The sequence below is a fragment of the Myotis nattereri genome (assembly GCF_964212035.1).
Source record: "Myotis nattereri genome assembly, chromosome: 1".
Lineage (NCBI taxonomy): Eukaryota > Metazoa > Chordata > Mammalia > Chiroptera > Vespertilionidae > Myotis > Myotis nattereri.
Window position 1 is genome coordinate 136,310,385 of NC_138075.1, and position 15,745 is coordinate 136,326,129.

At 43.0% G+C, this 15,745-nt stretch overlaps 1 pseudogene across 1 annotated transcript; it reads right to left on the bottom strand.

Annotated features, from left to right (window-relative positions):
* Positions 1 to 970: 970 nt before the first annotated feature.
* On the bottom strand, positions 971 to 1,746 carry LOC308533354 (ribonuclease H1-like; annotated as a pseudogene). Its single transcript has one exon. The product of its transcript is annotated as a ribonuclease H1-like (transcript).
* Positions 1,747 to 15,745: the final 13,999 nt, after the last annotated feature.

The following is a 15,745-nucleotide window of genomic DNA, read 5'->3' on the forward strand; positions in this document are numbered from 1 at the left end:
CAGTTTGGCTCAGTGGATAGAGTGTCGGCCTGCGGACCAAAGGATCCCGTACTCGATTCTGGTCAAGGGCATGTACCTTGGTTGCGGGCACATCCCCAGTAGGGGGTGTGCAGGAGGCAGCTGATCAATGTTTCTCCCTCATCGATGTTTCTAATTCTCTATCCCTCTCCCTTCCTCTCTGTAAAAAATCAATAAAATATATTTTTTTAAAAAAAAAAAACATCGATTTCTGGGTGTTAATTTTGTATCCTGCTACCTTGCCAAGTTCATTTATTAGGTCTAATAGTTTTTTGATGGAGTCTTTCTAGTGTTCTATGTACAATATCATGTCATCTGCAAATAATGACAGTTTTACTTCTAGTTTTCCAATTTGGATGCCTTTTATTTCTTCTTCTTGTCTAATTGCTATGGCTAGCACTTCCAGTACTATGTTGAACAGGAGTGATGAGAATGGGCATCCCTGTCTGTTCCTGTTCTTAGGTGAAATGGTTTTAGTTTTTGCCCATTGAGTCATAAATATGTATTTTTAACAAGAAATTTTTTTTTTACAAATTTCAGAAAATGACAAATATCACAAACACCACAAAAATCTATGACTTATAATAGTTTCATTTTAATTAACTGTCTGACACACCTCTCTAAGACTTTTTTTCCCCTGCATTTTTTTTTTTTTTTGGTTGTGTATTCCTTTTATCTTTTTCTTTTCTTTTCTTTTCTTTGCTTAGCCAAGGTTTATTAGCGCATCCTCAGGAAGTCAAGTCCCAGCACTGTGTCCAGGCTGCAGTGAGAGCATTGGGAGCGCAGACGCCCAGTCAAGCTGGCTCTCCAGGAAGTTTTACACCTCGAACCCATTACTGTGCAGGTCATCACGGGAGTCAGGACACCAGCTGCTCCTGAGTGGGCGTGGAAGGGTCTCTCCCCTCGTGCGGTCTCACCGCTCACGCGGGAAGTGACCGATGTCCGAGGGCGCATGGCCGCTCAGCCCTCCGCCTGCTTAGCTCCTTCTCTCGCTAGCCTGTCGGCCTCCTCGTTGCCTGCAAATCCCGAGTGACCAGGAACGTGCATCCACTGGATGTCCACGCCCTGGACAAGCCTGTCCAGCTCCATGAAGTCCTCCTTGTTGGTCACCGCCTTCCCGGCGCTCGTCCTCCATCCGTTCTCCTTCCAGCCCTGGCCCCAGCTGGTGATGCCGTTGATGGTAAACATGCTGTCTGTGTACAGAACCAGCTTCTTGATGTTCGGAGTCCTGGCTTGCTCTATGGCTTGCAGGGTGAATTTCTGCTCTTTGGTTTGTCTGTCACCCAGGAAGTCTAATGCCCACATTTAAAGGGTGGCAGGGCCCCCAGTACATGCCGATGCCCGCGCGGGCCCGCTGGCGCCCCTTGCTGCTGCAGCAGCCGTCCGTGTAGACGACGACGTATTCGCCCATGTAAGAGAACGTGCCCTTGCCCACCGGCGGGGCTGCCTCCCCGGCCTGCTTCACATGGTTTGCCTGCGGCTCCCCGTTCTCCTCCCCTGCAGCCAGGGGCTCCCGGCATCGCTTGCTGGCTCTCACTTGTGATTCTTGCAGAGCTTACCTTCCTGCCCTGTCGATCCAGGGCTCCCCGGGTTCCTGACGAAGGCCCAGGCTTCCTTCGGTGGCAAACTTCTTGAACCCGGCGGCTGGGAAGCGGTCCACCTGCGATCTGCACTGGTTCCAGGTCAGGAAGACCCCGGCCTGTGGCCCCTCCTGCCAGCGTAGAACATGCCGAGTCCGGGGCTGCCAGAGCGACTCTGTGCACTGCGTCCAGGAGCCTGGTCACGGCTCGCTCCCTCGGCTCCCCGCTGCCATCGCACAGCAAGCTCCCGGCGGCGGCTGGGGGAGATGATGTCCTGGTTGCTATTCTTTCTTTTCTTTTTTTTAATATATTTTATTGATTTTTTACAGAGAGGAAGGGAGAGGGATAGAGAGTTAGAAACATCGATGAGAGAGAAACATCGACCAGCTGCCTCCTGCACACCCCCTACTGGGGATGTGCCCGCAACCAAGGTACATGCCCTTGACTGGAATAGAACCTGGGACCTTTCAGTCCACAGGCCGACGCTCTATCCACTGAGCCAAACGGGTTAGGGCATGGTTGCTATTCTTGATGGCACCAATTTTGTAATGTTTTCACAGAGAGAATACAACAATGAGTCAATGTTTCCTCTAGCATGGTTGATCAAAATTTGTGTTTTATTATTGACTAGAGACTTGGTGCATGAAATTGGTGCACTTGGATGGGAGTCCCTCAGCCCTGCCTGCACCCTCTTGCAATCTGGGAGCCCTCCGGGGATGTCTGACTGGTGGCTTAAGCCTGCTCCCCATGGAGAGTGAGCCTAAGCTGTCAGTTGAACATCCTTAGCACTGTCATGGAGGTGGGAGAGGCTCCCACTGCCAACACTGCACTCGCCAGCCGTAAGCCCGGCTTCTGGGTGAGCGGCCTCCCCCTGTGGGAGCGCACTGACCACCAGGGGGCAGCTCCTGCACTGAACGTCCGCCCTCTAGAGGTCAGTGCAAGTCATAGCAACTGGTTTTTCTGCCATTCGGTTGATTTGCATATTAGCTTTTTATTATATAGGACTAGAGGCCTGGTGCACAAAATTCGTGCATGGGGGTGGGGGAGTAGGGTTCCCTCAGCCCAGCCTGCACCCTCTCCAATCCGGGACCCCTCGGGCCTGATCCCAAGCTGACAGTCAGACATCCCTCTCACAATCCGGCATGGCTGACTCCCAATCACTCACCTGCCTGCCTGCCTAATTGTCCCTAACCACTCTGCCTGCCTACCTGATGCCCCTAACTGCTCCCCTGCCTGCCTGATCACCCCTAAGTGCCCTCCCCTACCAGCCTGATCTCCCTCGGCCTGGTCACCCCTAACTGCCCTCCCTTGCTAGCCTGATCACCCCAATCACCTCTATCTCGGCCTCCACCACTGTGACTTTGTCCAGAAGGACATCTGGAAGGATGTCTGGAAGATGTCCAGTCTAATTAGCATATTATCCTTTTATTAGTATAGATTGTTTAGAAAAGTTTCAGCCTCACAAATTGATATTGGTAATGTCATGTAAGTTTTTAGGACTGTTGTTAAAATTGAGAAAATAAACTTTATTAGATTTCTTTTCATATAGATTTGAAAGAATATTCTACAGAGGAGCTTATAGGTTCACCTGTGTCAAACTTCTTCCTCTATCTATAGCTTCCCAGAACCTTGAACTGTCCCCCAGTTTCCTCTCATGATTCAATGCCTATCCCTGCACCTTGCTTTCATGACACCAGGTAGTCAATAATATTGGCAGTAAGAGGAAGTTTGTGAAGGTCAGAAAAAAAAAGAGCTGCCTTATGTACCCCACAAAATTGTTTTTTTTTGTTTTGTTTTATAATGTAAGGATGAAATGTGAATAGATGTGAACAGCACTTTATAAATAGTTGCTAATTTGTTGTTTTATGAAAGTGTCATATAAATGTAAGCTGTTTTATCATTGTTATTTCTGTGAGGTTAAAAAAAAAATACCCTGGGCCCTGGCCAGCATTCCTCAGTGGTTAGAGCATTGGCCCAAGCACTAAAGGGATGAGGGTCAGTTCCCAGCAAAGACACTTACCTGGGTTTCAGGTTTCAGGTTTGATCCCAGCCCTGGTTAGGGCGCGTGCAGGAGGCAATCAATTGATGTGTCTCTCTCACATAGATCTCTCTCTCTCTCTCCCCCTCCCCTCTCTCCCTCCCTTCTTCCCTCCCTCCCTCCCTTCTATTCTATCTAAAATCAACAGAAAAATTATCCTCAGGTGAGGATTAACAAACAAACAAACAAATACCCTAGGAATTCCTGTTGCATCATTATCTGTGATCTCTTCTCAACCCACCCACATTCTAGAAGCACATATGACAAAACAGTTGGCATAAGCTTGGACAGAATAGAATTGATTCATCTTTTCTTTTTTTAGTTTATAAAGTACATATTAAAATATCAAAAATATTTTCTTTGGGTGGTATCACTGGTGAATGTATACCTAGAACAATTTATCTAGCTTCCTAAGAATTTCTGTTCAGATCACAAAAAACTCTGGACAAATGAGGAATGGCATATTAGAATTAGTAGGTTTGGCAGTTCATTTATTGGAAGCATATTTGCATAGTCATTTCTAAAATTCACCCTGCAAGGTTGAGAAAATAAGGTTCTCAGGAATCAAATTCTTCTGACCTTGGAGATTCCTGAATCCACTCATTAATATGGGTATTTTTCTTTAATCTGCATCAATTAATATTTTTCTTGTTCTCTGCAACAAGGATTTGTGATGAAGAAGAATGCTACTGTGCTGTCTCTTCATTTCAACGAATCGTGCAGCCATTAGCCAGGCACAGATGGACAAAAGCTCCCACATCAGACCTTCAGAAATCCGAAGTAACTTCCTTAGAGGATTCATAACATGTAAATTAGTGTAAAAAGGACTGAGAAATGCCTTTATAAGAAAGCTCTCCAACTTGTGGACTGAAACCCCCTGGGTATTTACCTGGGTAGAATTTCTCACTTCATTTCTCGTTTAGCCTGAGAGTGGTCAGTAAATAATTTTCTATTTTTGTGGAACTGCAGCAAATGCCTTATTACTGCCTCTGTAATTGAAACAGAAGAGTGGAGCTGAATGACAAAGAAGGAGAAAATAACATCAGTATTTTGTATGCTAACAATGGCTTTCACAACAGGTCTGAATGTAACCTGCTTCCATATTGACAAAATTGAGTAACTCAGCAAAAACACACAGATAACCCCTCACAAAGAACAGTCATTGTTCTTTTTGACTGTGTCGTATTTGAACCTCCTTCCTGAGTTTGACAGTCTGAAAACTTGGTGACTGTGCCAGATACTTGCTTTCCCAGGCTCCCTTGCAGCCAGTGTCTGGCCGATAACATTGCCCCACCCCCAGATGCTGGCCCAGAGCACAGGAAGCAGCCACCGTGCAGCACGCGCCTTCTCTAATGTCAGTGGCAATTTTGTCCAGGAATAATTCCATTGGACCAAACTATCTGTCAAGTGGATTCCCTCAGAAGCGGACCTCGAGATAAAGATTTAAAGACAAGTAGCTTATTTAGGCTGTGCCCTCAGGAGGCACTAGTCAGGAAGTTGGAGAAGAGACGAAAGCCGAATAGTGAACATGTTACCCTGTGAATATCTGAGGTTCAGGCATGCTGTGACCTCTAGAAGACAGTACAGAACAAACCACAGAGTTATCCCTACTGAGGGATGAGGAATCTGAAATATTTATTCTCTCTTATGAACTGAATGTTTGTATCCCCCAGTGAATTCAACAAAACTCATATGTTGAAGCCCTAATCCCAGTGCGGCTATTTGTAGTAAGGAAGTAATTAAGGTTAAGTGAGGTCATAAGGGTGGGGCCCTGATCTGATAGGTTAATGTCCTTATAAAAAGAGACACCAAAGAGCCCTCTCCTCTCTCTCTCTCTCTCTCTCTCTCTCTCTCTCTCTCTCTCTCTCTCTTTCTCTTTCTCTTCCACCCTCCCTCCATGCACACTAGGAGGAAAGGCCATGTGAGGACACAGCAAGAAGGAAGCTGTCTTCAAACCAAGAAGACAGCCCTCACCAGGAATTGAATCAGGCTCAACCTTGATCTTGAACATCCCAACCTCCAAAACTGTGCAAAAATTTATATTAAGTCACTTATTCTGGTATTTTGTGATGGCAGCCTGAGCGGACCAAGAAATCTTTTGATTCTCATTTGTCCTGAGGTCATTAGCACTTCATGACATCCAACCTGCCCCACCTGGGGTGGGGAGCATTGCCAGAGCAGTCCGCATGCGGAGCATCACAGGTACTTCCACAAAGATAAGGGAAGGAGCCAAGGGGCTCTGGTGGGACATTGAGGGAGTCTGCTGCAATGGTGGGCATGAAACAATGACATAATGTTTTATGTCAGCAGAAGAGATTTTTCACCAGATTCTGCTCTGCTCCATCATTCTCATCATTTTTCCTGGTTACTTAGCCTTGCACCAAGGTCTCCGGCCCTCCCAAGGATTCAGAGAGCTACCTCTTAATAAATTACTTTTTTGCTTAAACCAGTCAGTTCCATATCTGCTGCTTGCAACTAAGATTGCTCACTGTACACACTCCAAGTTAAATCTCGACATGAAAACAAGAATTTGAGTCATCTGCATCTTACTGTCCAAAATTACAAAAGCAAAGGTGAATAATTCATGGCAAAAACAAGGCAAATTAGCAAATGACTCTGAAAAGAAACTTTTTGCAGAATAAAATTATAACATCTGCCCCAAATACGCATCCAAAGCCTTAATACTTTGTTTTCCATGTTGCCCAGCAATTCTATTTCTTTTCTTTCTTTCCTTTTTTTAAAAATATATTTTATTGATTTTTTATGAAGAGGAAGGGAGAAGGATAGAGAGTTAGAAACATCGATGAGAGAGAAACATAGTTCAGCTGCCTCCTGCACACCTCCCACTGGGGATGTGCCCGCAACCAAGGTACATGTCCTTGACCGAAATCAAACCTGGGACCCTTCAGTCCACAGGCCGACACTCTTTCCACTGAGCCAAACCAGTTAGGGCAGCAATTCTATTTCTAACTAATTGACCTAAGTAAATAATTGAACAAGAACTCAAAGGTGAATGATTTGTATAAATTTTTTTCAAATCATTATATATAACACCAAAAAATTAAAAACAAATTAAAAATCAAAAAAGTTTTTAAATAAGTGACAATACATCTATAGTGGAATACATCCCAGCTATTAAGAGTGACATTGCAGAAGTATATTTTTTTAAATATATTTTTATTGATTGCCGAGAGGAGAGGGAGAAATAGAAACATCAATGACGAGAGAGAATTATTGAATGGCTGCCTCCTATATACCCCACATAGGGGATCGAGCCTGCAACCTGGGCACATGCCCTAACTGGGAATCAAATCATGACCTCCTGGTTCATAGTTTGATGTGCAACCACTGAGCCACATGGCCAGGTCAGACGTACATTTTTAATATGAAAAAAATATTTATGGTTTAAGTAAAAAATCAAGTTAGAGACTCTATATTTAATGGGATTCCATTTTGTAAGAAGAAAGGCATATAAATCTTAGAGAAAAATCTGAAAATATATATAACAATATATTAAAGTTATATTTGGGTGGTAAAACAAAGATGATTTTATTTTCACATTATATTTAAATATATGTATGACTCTTCTACAATAAGCATTAGTCAATCACTTACCAAAATTTGTATGTGATAATAATACCTGCTCTACCTAACTTACAGAAATATGATAGTGTAGGAAAGTATGATTGTCATTAAAAATTTCATAAACATGCAGTGAATATAAACTTTCAGAGGAGAAGATGCATGAGAATCTTCAATTTAATATATAATTTAACAATGCTTTACTAGGGCTGCTATGATTAATATCAGCAGGCACAAAAATAATGCCAAGACTATGCAATTAGCCATCAAGTGTGAATCAATATGGTTAATTCACTCAGTACTAAAAGTACAAACCTAAGATGTCTTCAGCATCAGTTGCAGCAAGATGTCCTGGAATAACACCAATTATAAGAGATCAAAAAGTTCTGGCTAATAAACAGGCACTGGAAAATAAAGATATATATTAATAAAGCAGTGGGTATTACTGCTATCATAATTGGTCTTAGCACTTTTCAAACCTAAGGAGACAGAATTAAACAAGTATCTCTGGCAGAAGAATTAAACAAATGTGTAAATCAAACACTATTAAATTAAATTCTGTTGTCCTGGCAACTCTAGTGCTTTGATAAATAAGTTATTTGACATTTTAACAGAACTTGGAATTTATCCTGTGTGAATGAAAATTCAGAAGTTATTCCTTCTATGTACTTGCCATATGGCCAAAAGATTTCTATCTCAAAAATAAGTTATAGCCATGTAGTTAGCCCCCAGGAACTGAAAAGGTACCAATGAGGTAGCAACTATGGATTGCTCCCCATTATTTCTTATCCCCTAAGGTGTGGACTCCTAGCACCCACAGCCTGCCCTGGGTGTCCCACCAGGTCTGCTCTTCTCCCTTCCCCACCCTGCTTCATCCTGGGAGCCTGGGAGCTCATGACCTTGGGCTTCCAGTTGGGTGTGCCCCTGCAGGAGATCAGAGGGTGGGAGAAAGGTAAGGCCAGGGATGTTTTTCCCTCGGGCTCCCTCAAAGCAGGCTGGCTGCTTACCTCAGCCTAGAGTCATAGGGCGGGACAGCAACCCTCTCCCTACAGGCTATCTGTACCTGTGGTACCTTTGTCTCTAGGTTTTGGAAACCATTCACTAACCCAGCCAACCCTTCAGATGTAGGGGTGCTAAAGCTCTGCTGTTACTAGCCACAGGGCACTACATTCTTGTGGATTCCCTATATCCCTCCCAGCTTTGTAAATAGTTGCTTTGTTAAATGCTGCTCAAATTACTCTGTTCCCTGCTGGAACCCTGACTGGTCATGTGCCTCAGGGAAAGCTAGCCCCAGCACCAATTCCAAGATGCACCATGCTTTATTTAAGCCAATCAGCACTTCTTATTCCACTGATGAAGGGGTGAACAGAAGATGTGCAATCCAATAAGAGTGAATCTGAGGATTCTGGCTTGAAATTCTCAGCCTGAAGCAGTCTCTCTTACAACAGATGATGTTGGCCCCAAGGAACCCAACATCTCAGTGGCTTAACTCAAGAAAAATGTATTTCTCATTCACATAATGTGCAATTAGGGTCAGCACACGGTGGGAGGGGACCACTCGACAAGCTCATCTCGTTCTCAGGTTGCTTTCGTCCAGTGTCTCCACTATTCCCTAGGGTTCTTGCTGCAGATATGGAAAGGGCAGGAACATGAATCAGGCATGGACGTTACATACATCACCTCCATCACATTCCATTGCCAGAACTAGGTCACACAGCTCCACCTAACTGCAGAGGTCTGGAAGGTGCAGTCAAGCTGTGTGACAAGGAAGAAGACAAAAGAGTGTGGTGAACCCCTAGCCGGCCTCTATTTCACCCCTCCAGCAAGGGGTAGCTGCATCAGTTAGGACTGCCTTCAGCAGCATGTAACCAAAACTGAACCCCAGTGACTTACCCAAATAAGGGCTTTTTATAGAACAAGGAATCTGGGGAAGGCAAGTCAGAGCTGCTCCAGGAACCAGGCTTCTCCTTGGTTTGCAAGACAGCTTTAGGCACTCTGTCCAAAGTCCAGGAAGGAAGAAGGGAGAAGGCCAAGTGCAAAGGACAAAAGAAACATGTCTAACAAGTTTGGTCCCTTTTTTAAAAAGTTTTCTGGAGGCCCATTTCAGCAGACTGTCTCTTTCATGGCCACACTCCCATCAAGGAAGCCTGGCGTAGGGTTACCAGATAAAATACAGCATGTTAGGTTAAACATGAATTTCCTATAAACATATACATTTTCGTGTAGAGTATGTATGTCCCCTGCTGGGCATCCTGTTTTTGTTTTTGCTAAATCTGAAAAGTTTTAGCCTGAAGAGATGTGTATTTTTTCAACCTAATTAACATATTTTATTGAAATGGTTTAAACTTCTGAAAAATTGGAATGTACAAATAAACCTTAATGGGGATAGAAGACATTTTTTTATACCTCTATATTTCTTATTTTTGTGATAAATGTATTGTTTATCCCTTTTTATTGCTAAATGGTATTCCACTGTCAGATTTATATAAATCTTTGTCAGGTTTATCTCTATGTATTTCTTTTCTTCTTCTTCTTATTTTAGTTACTTTACTTTTTTTCATTTTTTTATTTTTCATTTACAGTTTATAGTCAAATTACTCTGTATTAGTTTCAGAGGTAAAGCATAGTGCTTAGACAATCATGTACCTTACAGAGTTGTCCCTTGATATTGCAAGTACCCACCTGGCCCATACATAGTTATTATGATATTGGCTATATTCCCTGTGCTGTAATTTATGTCTCTGTGACTAGTCTGTAACTACCAATTTGTGCTTCTTAATCCCTTCACCTTTTTTATTATGCTAATGAATTCCAGACAAAAACAATTACCTTATGATTTCACTTATGTGTGGGACCCAAAAAACAAAACAAATAAAATAGAATTATACTCATCAATACAGAGAACAGAATGACAGTTGACAGAGTGGAGGAGGTTTGGGGGGCTGGATGAAAAGGGTGAGAGATGTGTATTTTTTAATGGCCTTTCTGAAAAGAGTCAAGGTTCTCGTGATAAAGACAGGGGGAAATAGACATAAGGTATGACCAGGAACACAAAAGCAGAGGCCTGTGGGGTGTGGTTTCCAGGAGAGTTTTTTCTCTCCTCCTGATACAAGTGGGCAGACTTGACTTTTTCCTTAGCGGTAATGTCAGTCTTGGGGGCCCAGCAGCCATGTTGAGACCATGAGGGGACAAGCATGAGGACAGAGGCTACAGGTTAAAGATGGGGGAGCAGAAAGATGGGACAGCCCCCGATCCAGAAGAAGTTGTGGCACTCCTGTGCCAACCTGATGGCCGGCCCGAGGAAGAAGACAAACCGGATTTCTCAGGACACACACCAGGCTGCCATCTCTGGAAGCTGTTGCTATGTAGCTCGCCCTTTGTTCCTTTCCTCTCTATTTCTCTCTCTCCCGCTCCTTCCTCCGCTCCCTATTTTTTCCTTTTCTTTTTTTAATAAAACACATTTCCAACTGGTACAGCTCTCTTTCCTTGCACTCCGTGATTATTGAGTCTCTTTGTCAGGATGAGGGACACAGCATGAGAATTTAACTAAACCCAAAAGAGGGTACAGCCGATGGAATTTCTCCAAACAAAGCCCAAACCACAAGGCAAAATTGACCCTAACTCCCTCCTCCCACCCCCCCAACCCCGCCGCCCCCATACCTCTGGTTACATGAGCCAACAGATCATTTGTCTTTATTGCTTAAGATCATTTGAGTTGGACATTCTTTTCCTTGTAGGAAAAATATCCTAATCAAACCAGATTCTTCAGCACAATATATATCCTCCTAATTGATTTTACAACACTTATCTCATTATACCAAGACACGGAAATAAACTTAATATTAGGTGATATAACATGGCAGGCTTTTTTTTAGTAGGAATATGTACTTTTTTTTAAAGCAAGAGTTCAAAGTAAAAATTATACGTCTTTGTCAAGCATGTTTTTACCTATTACTCTATGTGTTGTGAAGACCTGTAAATAGATTAAAAATTGTAGTATTAATTATTCCCAATGGTTTCATAATCATGCACTGAAGTGCTGCATTTTTAAGTTTCAGTAATTGGACTCCAGAGACTTACAGAGAGGAATAACACACGTTAAGATGTCATATTCAATTCTCAACATGTGACTGTCATTATCTTCCAACTCAATAATGCTTATAAATGTACCAGCTATGTATGAGCTACTGTAAGTCTTTAAAATCCTGTAGCTTGACATTTATAGCTATCCTAGCCAGCAGGAGCTCATTTTAGCTGTTTGCACTGATTGTTTCAAGTGTGCCCTCTAGGTTCTTTGAAAACCCTGTAAAATATTGAGGGGGCAGGGAGTAACCACAAAACCATGATCCATACCCTCAGTCAGGTTTTCTGTGACATGAGATGTGTGTCCCAGACTGAATGGGAATAAACACCACAAGGGGAAGCAGATGCTAGACTCAGTCTCAAGTCTATGTCTGCACGAAGTGATTTGATCATTCTTATCAATGCCCTGTAGGAAGAGCATATCTTGGAATGGAAAAAAAATGGTCAAAATAGTTATTTTACTGAGTTGACTGAGGTACAGTCAAAGCCCTTGATCCAGTCTGATCTGAATTGGCCCCTTTAAAAATTTTGCTTTGCTGATGAGAAAAGCCAACTAGCCATGGTCTCCCCTCACAGAGCGATGCCAAACCCAGTTACAGCACTTCAGACCTTATCCGAGTCCTGGTAAAATTCTGTTGTGTCAAATGTTTATTATGATGACTAAGTTGGCCACTGCCAAGAGAGCTCTTTTTGCTAGAGAGGGATCCTCAAACTAACGATTATTTTATTGGCCAAAATGGACCTGTCGCTGGGCTTCATTCATTCATGACATTTGGGGAAACAGAATTCTCACTGATGCTTAATTCAGAGACCTTTCAGAGATGACCTTCCAAGATACTGTCAAGTGTAGTTGCTCTTATGTAAGATTATGCATGCTAGTGAATACATTTTAGTGTTAAAATTACTCAATTCTTTCCCTCTCTCTCCCTCCAACCTTTATATTGTTATACATATATTATTATTATATGTTATACATATATTATTATATGCATTATACATTTTACATATACAGTATTATATATATAGTATTCTCTCTCTGCACATCTGAGAGATAATTCTGTATATGTCCTGTATATATAATACTGTATACAGTATATGTATAGCTAGAGGCCTGGTGCACAAAAATTTGTGCACTGGCGGGGGAGGGGAGTAGGGGAGGTGTCCCTCAGCCCCACTTGTGCCCTCTCACAGTCTGGGACCCCTCGGGAGATAACCACCTGCTGCTTAGGCCTGCTCCCTGGGTGGCAGATGGCAGGCCCGATCCCTCGGTGCCTGCCCCACCTCCCCGGGTCATACACACGGCAGGGCTGATTCAGGGGTTGGGGCGCTACCCCGGGTCGGGTCGCACATGGAACACCCAGGAGGGCTGGCTGTCACTGCTGCACTGCCTGGCCGCCCCAGGTTGGGTCACACACGGATGCTTGCCACTCCGGGTTGCAGATAGCAGGCCCTGATGGCGACAGGGCAGGAGGGATGGCGCTGTCCCGCCCTGCCTGCAGTATGCAAATTAGCCGCCATCTTTGTTGGTGGTTAATTTGCATATCACACTGATTAGCCAATGGGAGCGTAGCGAAGGTATGGTCAATTACCATGTTTGTCTATTATTAGATAGGATATGTCAAAGAGATAATGCTGAATATAGTATTTATTATGTTGTATATAATATGCATCTATAACAACTTACACAACAATTTTTTTTTTAAATATATTTTATTGATTTTTTACAGAGAGGAATGGAGAGAGATAGAGAGTTAGAAACATCGATGAGAGAGAAACATCGATCAGCTGCCTCCTGCACATCTCCCACCGGGGATGTGCCCGCAACCCAGGTACATGCCCTTGACCGGAATCGAACCTGGGACCTTTCAGTCCGCAGGCCAACGCTCTATCCACTGAGCCAAACCGGTTTCGGCTACACAACAATTTTTTAATCTTTAAGAAAATGTATTGAAAAAACTGAAGAGCGAATATTTCCCAATTAGCAAAATCCTTGCCCCAGCTCTCCTTGCGGAGATTTCTAACACTGAGCACATTTTGGGGTGCCCAGCCCTGGATGGCCTTCTACCCATCCTCAGGGTTACCAGAGGAAGGAACTAAAGGCAAACAATGGCTGAAAGGACAGAATGAATAAACCATCCATCATACCCAAGAATTTGGGGATCTTGCCAATTTCTACTTCTGGTCCTTCAGCCCAAATCAAGGAAGCTTTGGTCAGGGGGTGGAACTGCACGGTCCTTCGGCTTTGCTTTGTTTGTTGCATGACCCAGGGGCACCTTCAGATTTTCATTTCCCTGTCTGCCTCCTAAGCCAGTGCTCTTGCAAGTGCTTTCCAACGGTCCTGTGGCCACTTTAAACTTCCACTGGCTTCTCACGTTTCCATTCTAGTTTTATTTTTGAAATAGCTGCTGTTTTCCATCATACCAAATAGCTGGCTTGACTACATTTCTCACTCTTTTAGCTGCTGTGTCAATACTTCAAAACATTCAGTCAGTTAACTCAATTCAGTCAAAAATTGTCACAATGTTTGGCATTGTGTTGACACAGCCCATGGCATTGGAGGAAATGCAGCTCATTAACTTCTTAGTGGATCTTTATGGGGACGAGTTCCACACCATAACAGAGCTACAGATATGGCCGGACCACCATGACCAAAGGAAGGAAAGGAATTACTACTGGAGTGCCAACTATGTGTCAGGCCCTGTGGTAGGCTTTATCCACATTTTAGCCATTAAATTGCACAATAATTCAAGCTGACCATCAACCAGAGTTAGGCTGAAAATAATAGTTTATTATGGAGTTCCTGTTCACATGCTAATATTCAAAGAACACAGAAGAAAATAGCCTCTGCTGTCAAATTTCACTTAATGGATTCATTTCCTTTAACTTGTATTTAGGTTTATGGCAAAGTGATGTGGTTCCTTTAAGAAACTGGGAGGCAGAGTGCTTCGTCTCAATATATGATGCACTTAGAGAAAGTGAACTTTACAGAGGATTAGACACAGACGGAGAGGTGCAGCTGGTTGAGGCAAGAAAGAGGGAGAAGGGGGAGGGTGGAGAGCTATGTTCTCCAACCTAAAGGACTTTATCTGTGAAATGAATATTCAAAACAGCACTGTCTGGCCCTGGTTGGTGTGGCTCACTTGGTTGAGCATAATCCTGTGCACCTAAGGTCACCAGTTCAATTCCCTGTCTGTCAGGGCATATGCCCGGGTTGCGGGTTTGATCCCTGATCAGGGTGCATATAGGACAGTGATGGCGAACTTATGACACGTGAACTCATTTTTTTGGTTGATTTTTCTTTGTTAAATGGCATTTAAATATATAAAATAAATATCAAAAATATAAATCTTTGCTTTACTATGGTTGCAAATATCAAAAAATTTCTATATGTGACATGGCACTAGAGTTAAGTTAGTGTTTTTCAAAATGCTGACACGCTGAGCTCAAAAGGTTCGCCATCACTGATATAGGAGGCAACTGATCTCTCTCTCTCTCTCTCTCTCTCTCTCTCTCTCTCTCTCTCTCTCTCTCTCCCTCTCCTTTCCTCTCTCTAAAAACCAATAAAAACATTTAAAAAAGAAACCCAGCACCCTCTGAATGCCTACTGTGTACTATTACAGGGCTAACCAAGAGGATTCAAGGAAACTGGAGGAGACACCAAGGAGTAGTGTTAATGAGCCTTTTAGCTACGACCTGGAGTACTTTGCAATGAGAATGTCCTGAGGCACAGAGCCAGGGCAGAAGGCTGGGGCAGCCTGAGGAGCAGGAAGTAAATAAGGAAACCCTAGAAACAGTCCTATAGCAGCAGTCAACTATAATATAAAAGGAGTTTATATTTTAATAGAACGAATTATTCTATTTTTCCTCTAAACATTTATGTCTTTAAAAGAAGTAGTGAACTTTCTACACGTTACATACCTGTTCAGCAACAATGTTCTGTGTGCAGAGGAAGCCGCCTTGGGCTGGCACTGCCTGGGACTCCCTGATCATTTGTAAAGTAAAAGAAGCGCCTCTCCTTAAGAGCCACCAGACCGTCTCTGCTCGCCCAGTAGGGGAATTGTCGCAGGCAGAATAGACTTTCCCCACAATTATAAAACTCGGCCGTTTTGTGTCTTGAATGACAATAATCTAGACACATAATTAGATCCTAATTTCTACTTCAGCATTTTTCAGTTCTCAACAACTAATTGGTAATTTACTCTGAATTTTCCTTTGCATGTATCCCACATGGACACAAAAAGTCAAAGTCAAAAAATAACTATTTCCTATCTTATATCTTTTCAAATTAAAGTTTTATATTTTGTGCACATTTGTAAAGGTATAAAATAGAGCATTCTTTGATGTTCCCAAAGTGTTGTTAAGATGCTAGTAAGCCTTTATGCATTTATTCTAAGGAAAAAAGAGAGGGAGGGAAGGAAGAAAGGAAAATTATCTCCCCAGTAAT